Source organism: Phocoena phocoena, chromosome 13 (assembly GCF_963924675.1).
Source record: "Phocoena phocoena chromosome 13, mPhoPho1.1, whole genome shotgun sequence".
NCBI lineage: Eukaryota > Metazoa > Chordata > Mammalia > Artiodactyla > Phocoenidae > Phocoena > Phocoena phocoena.
The window spans coordinates 1,384,872-1,397,622 of record NC_089231.1 but is presented as its reverse complement, the minus strand read 5'-3'; the positions used below and the strand labels follow the sequence as shown (position 1 = coordinate 1,397,622).

At 40.9% G+C, this 12,751-nt stretch overlaps 1 protein-coding gene across 2 annotated transcripts in view; it reads left to right on the top strand.

The window, feature by feature from the left end:
• ATP9B (ATPase phospholipid transporting 9B (putative)) overlaps positions 1-12,751 on the top strand; it is a 217,108-nt gene that overhangs the window by 62,565 nt on the left and 141,792 nt on the right. The gene's annotated exons all lie outside the window — the stretch shown is intronic.

Sequence of the window (12,751 nt, the reverse complement as noted above, 5' to 3'; positions counted from 1 at the left end):
GCCCCCTGTGTTGGGAGCGAGGAGTCTTAATCACTGGACCACCAGCAAAGTCCCTAAACAGCGTTTCTTTAAAAGGACATTTTAAGTCATGAGAGAGAAGAAAAATGTTTTCTCTTTTCACCAACTGTAGTTATGATTACTTACATCGTAAGATGAGGCTGCCATTAACAGCAGAATTCAGTTATACCTAATAATCAAGTGACCTCTGTACACTTGATACCTTTACTTTATTGTGTGCTGTTTAATGTGTGGTTTTGTTTTTCCCATAGGGTGGAGACTGGAGAACTACTTTTCCAGTCCATCTCCCTTTCCTGTCCAGTTAGATGGGGCCATGCCCTGAGGTATGGCCGAAGGAGGGTGGCTGAAAGTCATGTGTACCACTTCCAGCCTCGGCTTTCCCTGTACTGGCTATGTGTCCATGACCAGGGTAACCTTGGAAGCTGCCTGTTGAAGATGGCAGAGCTTCCCTCAGTTTAGGTTCCTTAATGTCTGTGTGGAACAGACTCCCCTCCCATTCTGTCACCAAGTGGACTCTGTATGACAGAGAAGTATTATTAAGTACCAGAGTTGCAAGGTTTATCTTTTACAAATAGCTAGTGTTCCCTTAACACCTGCAGGGCTGTGTCAGGCAGTTAAAACTCTGCCTTTGCCGTCACTTGCTTGTACAGAGCCTCAGAGTCAGCCAGGTGTGAGAAATTCGGGCCTCTCGGGTTTTCAAGGGCATTGTGTGCAGCCCTGCACTGGCAGGTGGCCTTCTAGGCTCTCGGGAATACGATAGAGCTTTTGCTCCTTGTTATCTGATTTTTCTTTTAAATTTTTTTGGTCAGCTTGTTGTTTACCCCAGCTTTAACCACCACCCAAGGTAGCTGTGACATTAAACAATGGCCACTCTTTGTTTTTGACAAACATTCCAGGGAAAACACATTCTCAGTGAATGAACTGTGGGTTGAGTCAAATCCAGACAAGCTCTGCCTGGTCAGGTGGTTACAGTTGTCTGGGCGTGGGGCTTGGGGAGTCCTAGCCCTGGTTTCTTCCCCTCAGTGGCTACCAGACCATTGGTTTGCTCAGCTACTGTGGAGTTTGATGGGGGCAGGGTACTGGAAAAGGGACAAGTCAAAACACCACACATCTCACTCATAGCTAGATTTAGCCGTGTTTCTTGAATAAATGCACCTGGGATTGTTGCAAGTCTTTGATTATTTTCCAGAGTTTTGAAAAAGTTGCTTTAGACAATTTTTGCTTATGTTGTCATTACAGTTATGGAGGAATGGGTTTTCAGAGATTTTTACACTGCCATCCCTACTTATTTATGATTTCTTTGTCTTTGTTTGTAAATGTATTCAGTATAATGAATAACAAACAGTTTGCATTTGGGAGATACTTCTTTTTTCTTTTTTGGCTGCACCACTCGGCATGCGGAATCTTAGTTCCCCGACCAGGGATCGAACCCGTGTGCCCTACACCGGAAGCACAGATTCTTTTTTTTTTTTTTTTTTTTTTTTTTTTTTTGCGGTACGCGGGCCTCTCACCGTTGTGGCCTCTCCCGTTGCGGAGCACAGGCTCCGGACGCGCAGGCTCAGCAGCCATGGCTCACGGGCCCAGCCGCTCCGCGGCATGTGGGGTCTTCCCGGACCGGGGCACGAAGCCGCGTCCCCTGCATCGGCAGGCGGACTCTCAACCACTGCGCCACCAGGGAAGCCTGGAAGCACGGATTCTTAACCACCAGACTGCCAGGGAAATCCCGGGAGATGCTTTTATGTTTAATTGCCCTTGTAGTGATCGTGGTAGGAATATATGTAAGGTTAAGAATATCGTGCTCAATGTGGGAACGGCTGTAGGTCATTAACGTAGAGGAAGTAGAGTATACAGGCTATGTGAGGAGATAAAGTGTGAGCAAATCCATCTCTTCAAAGCTGGAAGGCTGTTAGAAATGGCCGTTTTTCAGAGGAGGAATCTGAGGGCTAGTAAATGTTTGCTGAAGTTTTAGAAATTGTTCTTCAGCCATCGTATCATTGTTGTGACGTAATAAGATAGCAAAACATGAAGAGAATATTAGAGAATTAGGCAAGTGAGATACTCTCTGATGTGCCAACTACAGATAAATAACGTTATATCCAAATTGATTATGTTTTAAAAATGTTTTTTTTCCTCAAATTTTGCTTTGTATTCTATGTTGTAGTGACAGTTTCCCTCTGTAGGGTAATGGTATTTAATATTTTGGAGGTCATGGGTCTTTCTGAGAATCTTAAGAATTATCACTTTGTTCCTCAGAAAAATGTACATAATATACACGTATGCTAAATTTTTACTATTTAACATATTCCTGGAAGGTTATTAATGGCTCCAAGTTTAGGACCTTACTGTCATCTGTTTTAACCTGTGGTTCTATTATATTCCTCAGTTTTATGATTTTTTTCTGTCAAATTTAAATTGTTAAAACAATTACTGTTACTCTTATGGAGATACTAAAATGTCAGATTACTGTTTCATGATATTTTTCTTCTCTTTATAAAATGGACCAGACAGCTTCCCAGCTGTGTAAAATGTGTCATAACACTGCTTTCAATCAAGGATTCTTAGCTTTAGAAATGCGTGTGACTTTACCTAATTATTTAAGGTTTTAAATTAAAGCCTTGTTTTTAGACATACATGTTTAGAATTTTTTGTGTATCTGCTAACACTGTTAATATTACTTTATTATTTTTCAGTTTCAGTTCAGAAAACCCTGGTAATACACTGTCTGTTATAGTAAGAATCTCTAAACCCTAGCCAGTGTGAAAGTCTTAAATCTACACAGCGTGTGGAGTTTGGACAATAGCCACTGGGCGTTTGTCAGTACAGCTCAGTGAGTCTCTTCGCGGCATCATATTGACTGTGTATTAATACAGGGTATTCTGTTGGGCCGTCAGTTGATTGTTTAGAATGTAAATGAAGCTGTTGATGGATCTGGTGACTGATGGCTTAAATTCCAATTAATCAATTGCTTCATCAGTTTCTTAATTCAGATCAAATATCTCCTGAATGCGCACAATTCTTTTAGTGGTATTAAAAGAAATTAATGCTTTAGAACTAATTTTCATCAATCTCTTATAAATGCCAATATCTTTTTCACTTGCCTCCTGAGTGATGGCATTATCGTTTAAGTGTTGGGGACATATTACAGTAGCTCGGCTGTCACTTGTTAGAGGGCGAGGGGCAGGTAAATGACGCTGTACTTATCCACATCCTCTCTGTGGTGCTGTTCATCCTGCCGCCAGCTTAAAAATTTCATGCAGAGTCATTAAGTCATGTAAATGATTTAGAAACTAAGTTTAATGGCAAACGACCCGGCGTTATATATGCAAAGTCAATGTCTATTTTTCTTTTCTTGGGCACATACTGTAGCCTGTCTCTTTCAGACCTGTTGGATTTGTGAGCTGTTGCAGGCAGTCTGCTAATATTACACGGTAACTTATTACAACATATGACAGACTCATGTGCCCTGTCTCACAGTGTCCCATCAAGTACTTTATCACCACTTGATGCGGCTCTGCTAGGTGACATATACACGAGTTGATCTTCATTTGATTGTCATTAAACCTGTCCTTTGCTGTCAACTCTTGTCAATTATACCAAATAAAATCAAGTATTCATAAGAAGTCAGTAATAGGATATAAGCAGACCAATTTAATAATTCATTTTTACCAAGCCTTAACTGACATCAGTTGTAGCTAGTGCTTGCTGTGAAAAAATTACTAGATATACTTCGTGTAAGACAAGTCAAGTTGGCCATACTTCTGATTTTGCTGCAGTTCATTCCCTCTCTGTCTTTCTCTCTGTCTCTTTCTTTAAATCATATCAGTTACTGTGAGCCTAGTAATGTAATTGTACTTGAAGATAATTAATATGTCAGTTTCCTCTAAATCTTAAAAATAGTGTGTAATTATTTAACATGAGGCATACCCTTTTACTTTTAAGAATGGCAAGTATATTGTTTCCAGTGTTTAATAAGTTTATAGACATCTACATAAGGTATTAGTTTCACTTTTAGAAACACAAAATGTTTGAAATTTAAGAGACTGTAGATATTCTCACCTTTTCTTATTTTCTATGTTAGAAAGCAAACCTGGAGCAGAGCTGTTGGCATTGATGTCTCAAAGTTTGTGTCATACAGAATCTAGAATCCAATCCCTTTTAAGTTGCTTTTATACTTTATAAAACACACACATACAGATATATATAACCATGCATACATTTAAGAGGAAAAAAAAATCAATCTTGAGTAAAAGGTTTAAGTGTAAAATAATGGGTACTGCAAATTTCCTAGTACTCCTTTTTAGTTGAAACCAGTTATTCTCCTTATCATAAATCTTTTTTTTTTTAATTTATTTATTTTTTAGTTTTTGTGGTAAGCGTCCTCTCACTGTTGTGGCCTCTCCCGTTGCGGAGCACAGGCTCCGGACGTGCAGGCTCAGCGGCCATGGCTTACGGGCCCAGCCGCTCCGCGGCATGTGGGATCTTCCCGGACCGGGGCACGAACCCGTGTCCCCTGCATTGGCAGGCGGACTCTCAACCACTGCGCCACCAGGGAAGCCCCATAAATCTTTTGACAAATAATACGTAAGAAAATTTATTTACATAACTAGATATATTTTTCAAAGTGCATGAAATCAGATGAAGGTCTCATAGATATATCTTCAGCTGATAAAATAGGTGATTGAAAAATCTTTTCTTAGCTCTCTGTCTTATTATGTCTTACAGAAGTGACCTAACCTGTATGAATCTCCTAGTTTCATGTTGGCAACACTAATACCTGTGCCATCGGTAGTTAAAAGGATTAAATGCACTTGGTTAAGGCATCAGTGGGGTGCATTTCAGATCCTGAATTGCTGGTGGCTGTAATTAGTTGAAAGTGCATTGGCTCCAAGAGAAAAGTATTTGGTATTTACGCAGAATAAGAGAGCAAGGAAATGCTTACAGATGTGCAGGGGTCCATTTCTGCTAGGGGTGGATGTGGATTCGCACGGACCCATTTTAGTTGAGAACACTGTGCGAAAGGTGCACTGGACTGAGTTGTGTAAAGACGCGTTCTTACGTAGCTACCTTAGTTCGTTCCCCAAGTTGCAGAAATAATTGGCTAAGTAACTAATACGTTCCCGGCGTATACCATTCGCTGGCAGATTCTAATAGATTTTCCTCTAAATTTTACACCACCACTCCAAAGTAAGTCTTATTTTTTCCACTGTGCACATGAAAACCTTCATAAGGTGAAGTACCTGGACAGGGAGCTCAGTGAGTGGGTTATTAGGCAGTGCTCAGCCCAAGACTGGCTCTTCCCACTGCTACCCCAGCTTTTAAGTTTTGAATTGCCTTCAGTACTGTTGACGTTTGGGGCCTGGTATTTATTTCTTTGTAGTGGTGGCTTGTCTCTGCACTGCAGGGTGTTGGGCAGTATTCTTGGCCTAGACTCCCCGGGTGCCAGGAGCACCCTTCCAGCCCCCACCCCCAGCGCCTGCTGTGAAACCCAAGTCTCCAGACGCTTCCTGGGGGCAAAATCGCCCCTGGTTGAAAATCACTAGAGGATTGTTTCATCGACGAAAATCCCTAAAATAAATCTTCAGTGTTCAGTTGTATATCTTTTGAAAGTAATTGTTTTAATATTCTTCAGAGATCTTTCTTGATAAGAACAGATTGATCCTGTGGAATTTTAGCCATGACCTACCCCAGCTCCATGTGAAGGAAGCATCTGCCCTAGGCCAGTGTAGCTGAGAAGTCAGGGCCTCCATCTCCCTGCAGCTCCCAGGCGAAGGCCAGGGCCTCACCCTGGAGGGGTACCCACCCGTCTAATGCTTCTGTTTTGCTGTAGTGATCACTACTGAAAGCTGACCTGGCATATGGCAACCTCTTCCTCTGGGTAAAAGGGAAAAGGCCATGAGATAACTTGTTGATGAAATTAGCTGCTGAAGTGGAGAGGACATGCAGTGTGAGCTCTACTGCAGGACCACGTTTGCAGTCAGCCGTTCACCAGAGCAGCACTGGTGCTGAACTGCGCTGATCAGTAGTATAATTCTACATGAAATTGATGGATAGGAGCAAACACTGATAGACAGGGGAAGGGGAGCTCGGAAATACAGATATGAGAAAAGTACAGTGGAAAGTAGTCTCCATTGCGGGTGTTCAAATATAAATTTAAATGTGAATTTCTGTAGTGCAGTTTCAGTTATTTGCAGTGTTCTTTTCCTGCAAAGAAAAAAGTTTGTATAATACGCTTGGTGTATATTTTCTGTGTTAATCTGAATATGTTTCTTAAAAAATTTTTTAAATTTTGTACATTTTTAAAAATTATATTTATTTTTATTTGTGGCTGTGTTGTGTCTTCATTGTTGCGTGCAGGCTTTCTCCAGTTGTGGCGAGAGGGGGCTACTCTTGGTTGCGGAGCACGGGCTTCTCATTGCAGTGGCTTCTCTTGTTGTGGAGCACGGGCTCTAGGAGTGCGGGCTTCAGTAGTTGTGGCACGTGGGCTCAGTAGTTGTGGCTCTCAGGCTCTAGAGCGCAGGCGCAGTAGTTGTGGCGCATGGGCTTAGTTGCTCCGCGGCATGTTGCTCCGTGGCATGTGGGATCTTCCCAGACCAGGGCTCGAACCCGTGTCCCCTGCATTGGCAGGCAGATTCTTAACCACTGCGCCACCAGGGAAGCCCTGTACTTTATTTTTTTAAGTTCACAAAAAAAAAGTGAGAAGGCAGTACAGAGATTTCCAGTACGCCCCATGCCCTCACACCTGCGTAGCTTCCCTCATCATCAGCATCCCCCACCAGATGATGCATTTGTTGCAGTTGATGGACTGACGCTGACACATCATCCTCACCCAAATTCCATAGTTTACATGAAAATTCACTCTTGGTGTAGTACATTCTATGGGTTTTGGCAAATGTATAATGACATCCATCCATCGTTATATATATCATACAGAGGATTTTCACTGTCCTAGAAATTTTCTGTGCTCTGCCTATTTACCTCTACCCCCAACTCCATCCTGGGCAGCCACAGATCTCTTTAGTGTCTCCGTGGTTTTTTTCTTTTCTGGAATGTCATGTAGTTGGAATCACATAGTATGCAGCCTTTTCAGATTGGTTTCTTTTACTTAGTGATAAACATTTAACGTTCCTTCTTATCTTTTCATTACTTGATAGCTCATTTCATTGTATTGCTGAATAATTCTCCATTGTCTGGATTTACCATAGTTGATCCATTCACCTACTGGAGGACATTTGGTTGCTTCCAAGTTTTGGCAGTTATGAATAAAGCTCGTATAAAATCTGCATGCAGGATTTTGTGTGGACATGAGTTCCCCAGCTCTTTTGGGTAAATGGCAAGGAGTGCAATCGCCGGATCGTATCGTAAGATTATGTTTAGCTTTGTAAGAAACCACCAAACTGTCTTCCGAAGTGGCTGCACCATTTTGCATCCCCACCAGCAATGATGAGAGTTCCTGTTGCTCCACATCCCCGCAAGCCTTGGTGTTGTCAGTGTTCTGGAGTTTGGCCATTCTCATAGGTATGGAGTGGTGTCTCGTTGTTTTACCTTACATTTCTCTGATGATGTGATGTGGAGCATATTTTCATATGCTTATTTGCCATCTCTGTATCTTCTTTGTTCTGGTTTGGCCCATGTTTTAACTGGATTGTTTTCTTATTGTTGAGTTTTAAGAGTTCTTTATATATTTTGGGTAACAGCCCTTTATCAGATGTGTCTTTTGCAAATATTTTCTCCCAGTCTGTGCCTTGTTTTCTAATTCTCTTGCTGATACGTTTGCAGAACAGAAGTTTTAAATTTTTTTTTTTTTTTTTTTTGCAGTACACGGGCCTCTCACTGTTGTGGCCTCTCCCGTTACGGAGCACAGGCTCCGGATGCGCAGGCTCAGTGGCCATGGCTCACGGGCCCAGCCGCTCTGCGGCATGTGGGATCTTCCCGGACCGGGGCACGAACCCGTGTCCCCTGCATCAGCAGGCGGACTCTCAACCACTGCGCCACCAGGGAAGCCCCAGAAGTTTTAAATTTTAATGAAGTCCAATTTATCAGTTTTTGCTTTTTTTTTTTTTTAATGGATCACGTCTTTGGTGTTGTATCTAAAAAGGCACCACTATACCCAAGGTCATCTAGGTTTTCTCCTAGGTTATCTTCTAGGACTGTTATAGTTTTGCATTTAAGTCTGTGATCTATTTTGAGTTAATTTTTTATGAAGGGTGTAGGTCTGTGACTAGATTCATTTCTTTTGTGTGTGGATGTCTGGTTGTTCCATCACTATTTGTTGAAAAGGCTATCTTTGCTCAATGGTACTGCCTTTGCTAGTTTGTCAAAGATTACTTGACTATATTTATGGAGTTCTATTTAAAGGTTCTCTGTATTCTATTCCCTTCATCTATGTCTACTCTTTCACCAATACCACACTGTCTTGATTACTGTAGCATTATAGTAATTTTTTTCCAAGGTTGGTGAATGGTTTTACTTTTGAAGTGAATTTATTTTTTTTTCTTTTTCACTGTGTTCAAACACACGTAACATAAAATTCACATAAGCCCCAGCCCTGGTGCCACCGTTCCACTTTCTATCTATGAATTGGACAATCTAAGACCCTCAGGTAACTGGACTCATGAGTGTTTGTCTTTCTGTGACTGGCTTGTTTCACTGAGTGTAATGTCCTAAAGGTTCATCCATGTTGTAGCATATTGTAAAATTTCTGTCCTTTTTCAGTCTGAATAATACTTCATTGTATGTATATACAACATTTTCCTTATCTATTCATCCATCAGTGGACACTTGGGTTACTTCCATGTTTTATTTATTGTGAATAATACTGCTATGAACATGAGTGCACAAATGTCTCTTTCAGACCTTGCTTTCAGTTCTTTTGGGCCTATACCCAGAAGTGGGATTGCTAGGTCATATGGTAATTCTTTAAAAAACTTTTTTAGAAACTGCTGTACTGTTTTGCATTGAATATCTTCTTCCATCCTTGCACTTCCAGCTTCTTTGTATCTTTGTAAGTGAGTCTCTTGCAGACAGCATGTGCTTGGATCGCGCCTTTGTCCATTCTGCCAGTCTCTGTCTTTGGTAGGAGTCTGAATAATATTTACCTATTTACGTTTAAAGTCATTGCTGATAAGCAGCAACTTCTTTCATTGTGCAGTTTGTTTTCCTTATGCCTTATAGCTTTTTTTTTTTCCTTCATTTCCTACATTACTGTCTTTTCTGGTTGATATTTCGTAGTAAAATATTTAAATTCCTTTCTCATTCCCTTTTGTGTATATTCGGAACTCTGCTCCTTTATAGTTCTATCCCCATCCTTTCAGGTGTTGATGTCACAGAATTACATCTTCATACACTGTGTTCCCAAGACATAAACTAATAATTATTTTAAATGCATTAACCTCTTAAATTATGTAGAAAACAAGATTAGAAGTTACAAACCAAGTTACAGTAATTCTGGCTTTTAGACTAATAATTTCTTTAAATTTATTAATCTCTTAAATCGTGTAGAAAAAGTGCAGTTCTGACTGTTCTTACAATAATACTAGCTTTTATAATTGCCATGCATTAATAACCTTTACTGAGATCTTTATTTCTCCACACAGCTTCACGTTCCTGTCTACTGGCCTTTCGTTTCACCTACCAGACTGCCTTGAGCACTTGCAGGGCAGGTCTAGTGGTCACCAGCTTCCTCAGCTTTTGTTTACTTGAGAATGTCTTGATTTCTCCCTCACATTCAAAGGGCAGTTTTGCTGGATTGAAGATATTTGGTTGCAGTTTTTTTCTTTTAGCACTTGGAGTTGATTGGTTCACTGCCTTCTGGCTTCCATGGAAATGCCATCTCTTTCTGATGAGCAATCTGGTGGTTATCTTACTGAGGATCCCTTGTATATGATGATTCTCTTTTCTCTTGCAGTTTTCAAGATTCTCTTTGTCTTTGAAAGTTTGATTATAATGTGTCTTGGTGTGGGTCTGTTTGAGTTCATATTACGGGCATGGTTTCCTGGTACATGTAAAAGTTACGTTTACACTATACTTCAGTCTATTAAGTGTGCAGTAACATTATGTCTAAAAAAGAAGTACAACCTTAATTAAAAAATACAAAACAAAAAGTTTTGTCTTTGTAGTAACAATTTTACTACAATAGTAAAATCAAAGAACAATGATCACAGATCATCATAACAAATATAACAATAGTAAAAAGTTTGAAATATTACAAGAATTACCAATATGTGACAAAGAGATGCAAATAGAGCAAATGCTCTTGGCAAAAATGGCCCTGATAGACTTGCTGGATGCAGGGTTGCCACACACTTCCAATCTGTGAAAGAACATAGCATCTGCAAAGTGCAACAAAAGAACGTATCTCTGTGCTTGGATTTTGTTGGGGTCCTTGGGAGTTTATATTCATGTCTTTCATCAAATCTGGGAAGTTTTCAGCCATTATTCAGATATTCTCTCTGTTCCTTCTTCTCTGTCTTGTCCTTCTGGGCCTCCCACAGTGCATATGTTGGTCCACGTGACAGTGTCCTGTGGGTCCATTTGTCTCTGTTCACTTTTTTCCCATCTTTTTCCTTCTGTTCCTCAGGTTGGATCACTTCCATTGTCCTATCTTCAGGTTTGCTCATTCTTTGCTATGCCTGCTCAAATCTGCCTTTGACTCCCTCTAGTGAAATTTTCATTGCCCTTGAATTTCTTTTTGGGTTTTCTCTCTCTTTATCGATATCTCCATTGTGTTCATACATTGTTTTCTTGACTTTCTCCACATCTTTCTTTAGTTCTTTGAGCATCTTTTTAGACAGTTGCTTTAAAGTTTTTGTTTAGTAGAACTACCATCAGGTCTTTTTTTGAGGACAGTCTCTGTTGATTAAGTTTTTTCCATTAAGTTGGCCATACTCTCCTGTTTTTGGTTGTTTTTTTTTTTGAACACTGGACACTTCTAATAATGTGGTAACTCTGGAGATTGTCCCCCAGTGGTGGGACAGCTGGAGACTCTATAATAATAGTAATGGCATTGGAGTGAAACTCCTCAAGTACTGGAGCTCATTCAGCACGCACAAACACACACACACACATGCACGCACGCACACACACATGCCTAATTGGTCTCCTTCTGAGGATGGCAGGGTACTGGTTCATTGCCTTGAAATGTGAGTAGATAACAACAGGAGTCAGTGCTTTCTTATAGGAACTTTCCCACCAGGTGAGCCAACCGGATCCAAAGAGCAGAGGCCTCTCCTTTTACATTTTACTCCAGGTAAAAGGTGAAAAAGAAGGATGGACTACTGCCTTCTGCACCCTCTGGTGCAGTAACGGGTGCCTCTAGTGGGCATTAAGCATGAAGGGCTGTTGGCATCAGAGAAGAGCAGGCCATTGTACCTCTGGACGGAAGCAGGGCAGCATTGCTGAGGGTCAGTGGAGTCTGAGCTGGGCTCTGTGTGCAGGAGCCAGCATCGTAGGACCCGCAGAGGGAAGGGGAGCAGGCTGGCCTGGACCCTGAGTGTTCAGTCAGCAACACGCAGAACCAGCCTTTCAGCAGACAAATTGGAAGGAGGGGTGGGAGGGCCTGGGGTGAAAAGTGACTTTACAGACGTTCCCAGAGTGGGCTCTGCAGTGGTGCTAAGGAGGTGCATGTGCACGGGGACATACAGCTGACCGTCCTGCTGCTTTACAAGCAGGGAAGGGGCTGCGGTGGGGTCGGGGCACATGCAGCGTCTCCTAAGGGGTCTCACGGTTGTGCACAACATCTTTATCTTGTAGTAATTTGTAAGGTGTACATATGCTTGTGGGGCTTTCTACAACTATTTTATTTTACAGTTAAATTTTTGAAAAACCTCAAAAGTCACTTGAATTCATGATGTGGTTACACTGCTAATTTGTTACTTTGTTTTATCTGATTCCTTCTATATTTTCGGGGTCACTTTTTTAAACTTTGATGTGATTTGGCTTTTTAATTATGTGAATCATGAATGATCTCAGAGTGAACAGTGTAACATAGGATGCACTCCCAAAGGTGTTGCTTCTGGTCCGTCCCTCGCCTTTCCCCTTCCTTCCTGTGAGTAGTGTCCCTCCCTGCACACGTGCATACAGACACACACACTCACGCTTTCCCCACCTTGTTCTCCAGTAGCTGGTGTTCCTTTGTTCCCAGTGTTGTGTACCTGACTTTTTTCATTAGATGGTATATATCCTAGTGGGATTTCTCAGTAGAAATGGAGGCCTTTCTCATCTCTTTTTCCTTTCTGTTTCTTTTTCCTTCCTTCCTTTCTTTGCTTTTTTTTTTTTCACTGCTGCATGTGCTCCCTTAGATTCAGCTGATTCCCTGATTTTGTGTTCCCACTCCTTTGGTTATGGTTAATAATGTTGCACAGTTGCCCTGTATGTATGTGTTTTGTGCTTTGCTGTTGTGAAAGAGGATACGTTATAAGAAATGGTGTGACAGCATGGGCAAAGAGTAAATGGACTTTTGTAATTTAATATTTTTTAAGTTTAAAATTGGATGGGGTTGTGAGTATGACAGTAGCTCTTTTCAGGCTTTAACATTTCAGCTGTGCTTTTATTATTGAGCATATGTTTTATAGTGGTACATATATTTTATCAGCAAAGTTATATCACACACTCTTGGGTATTTTTGTATATTCACTTATTGTATTATTATCAGAACATAAGCTAAAGGTAGAAATGATCAAGGTGGTCTTTCTAAACTAAAGTAAACCTTTATTACTAGTAAACCTTAATAGTCTAG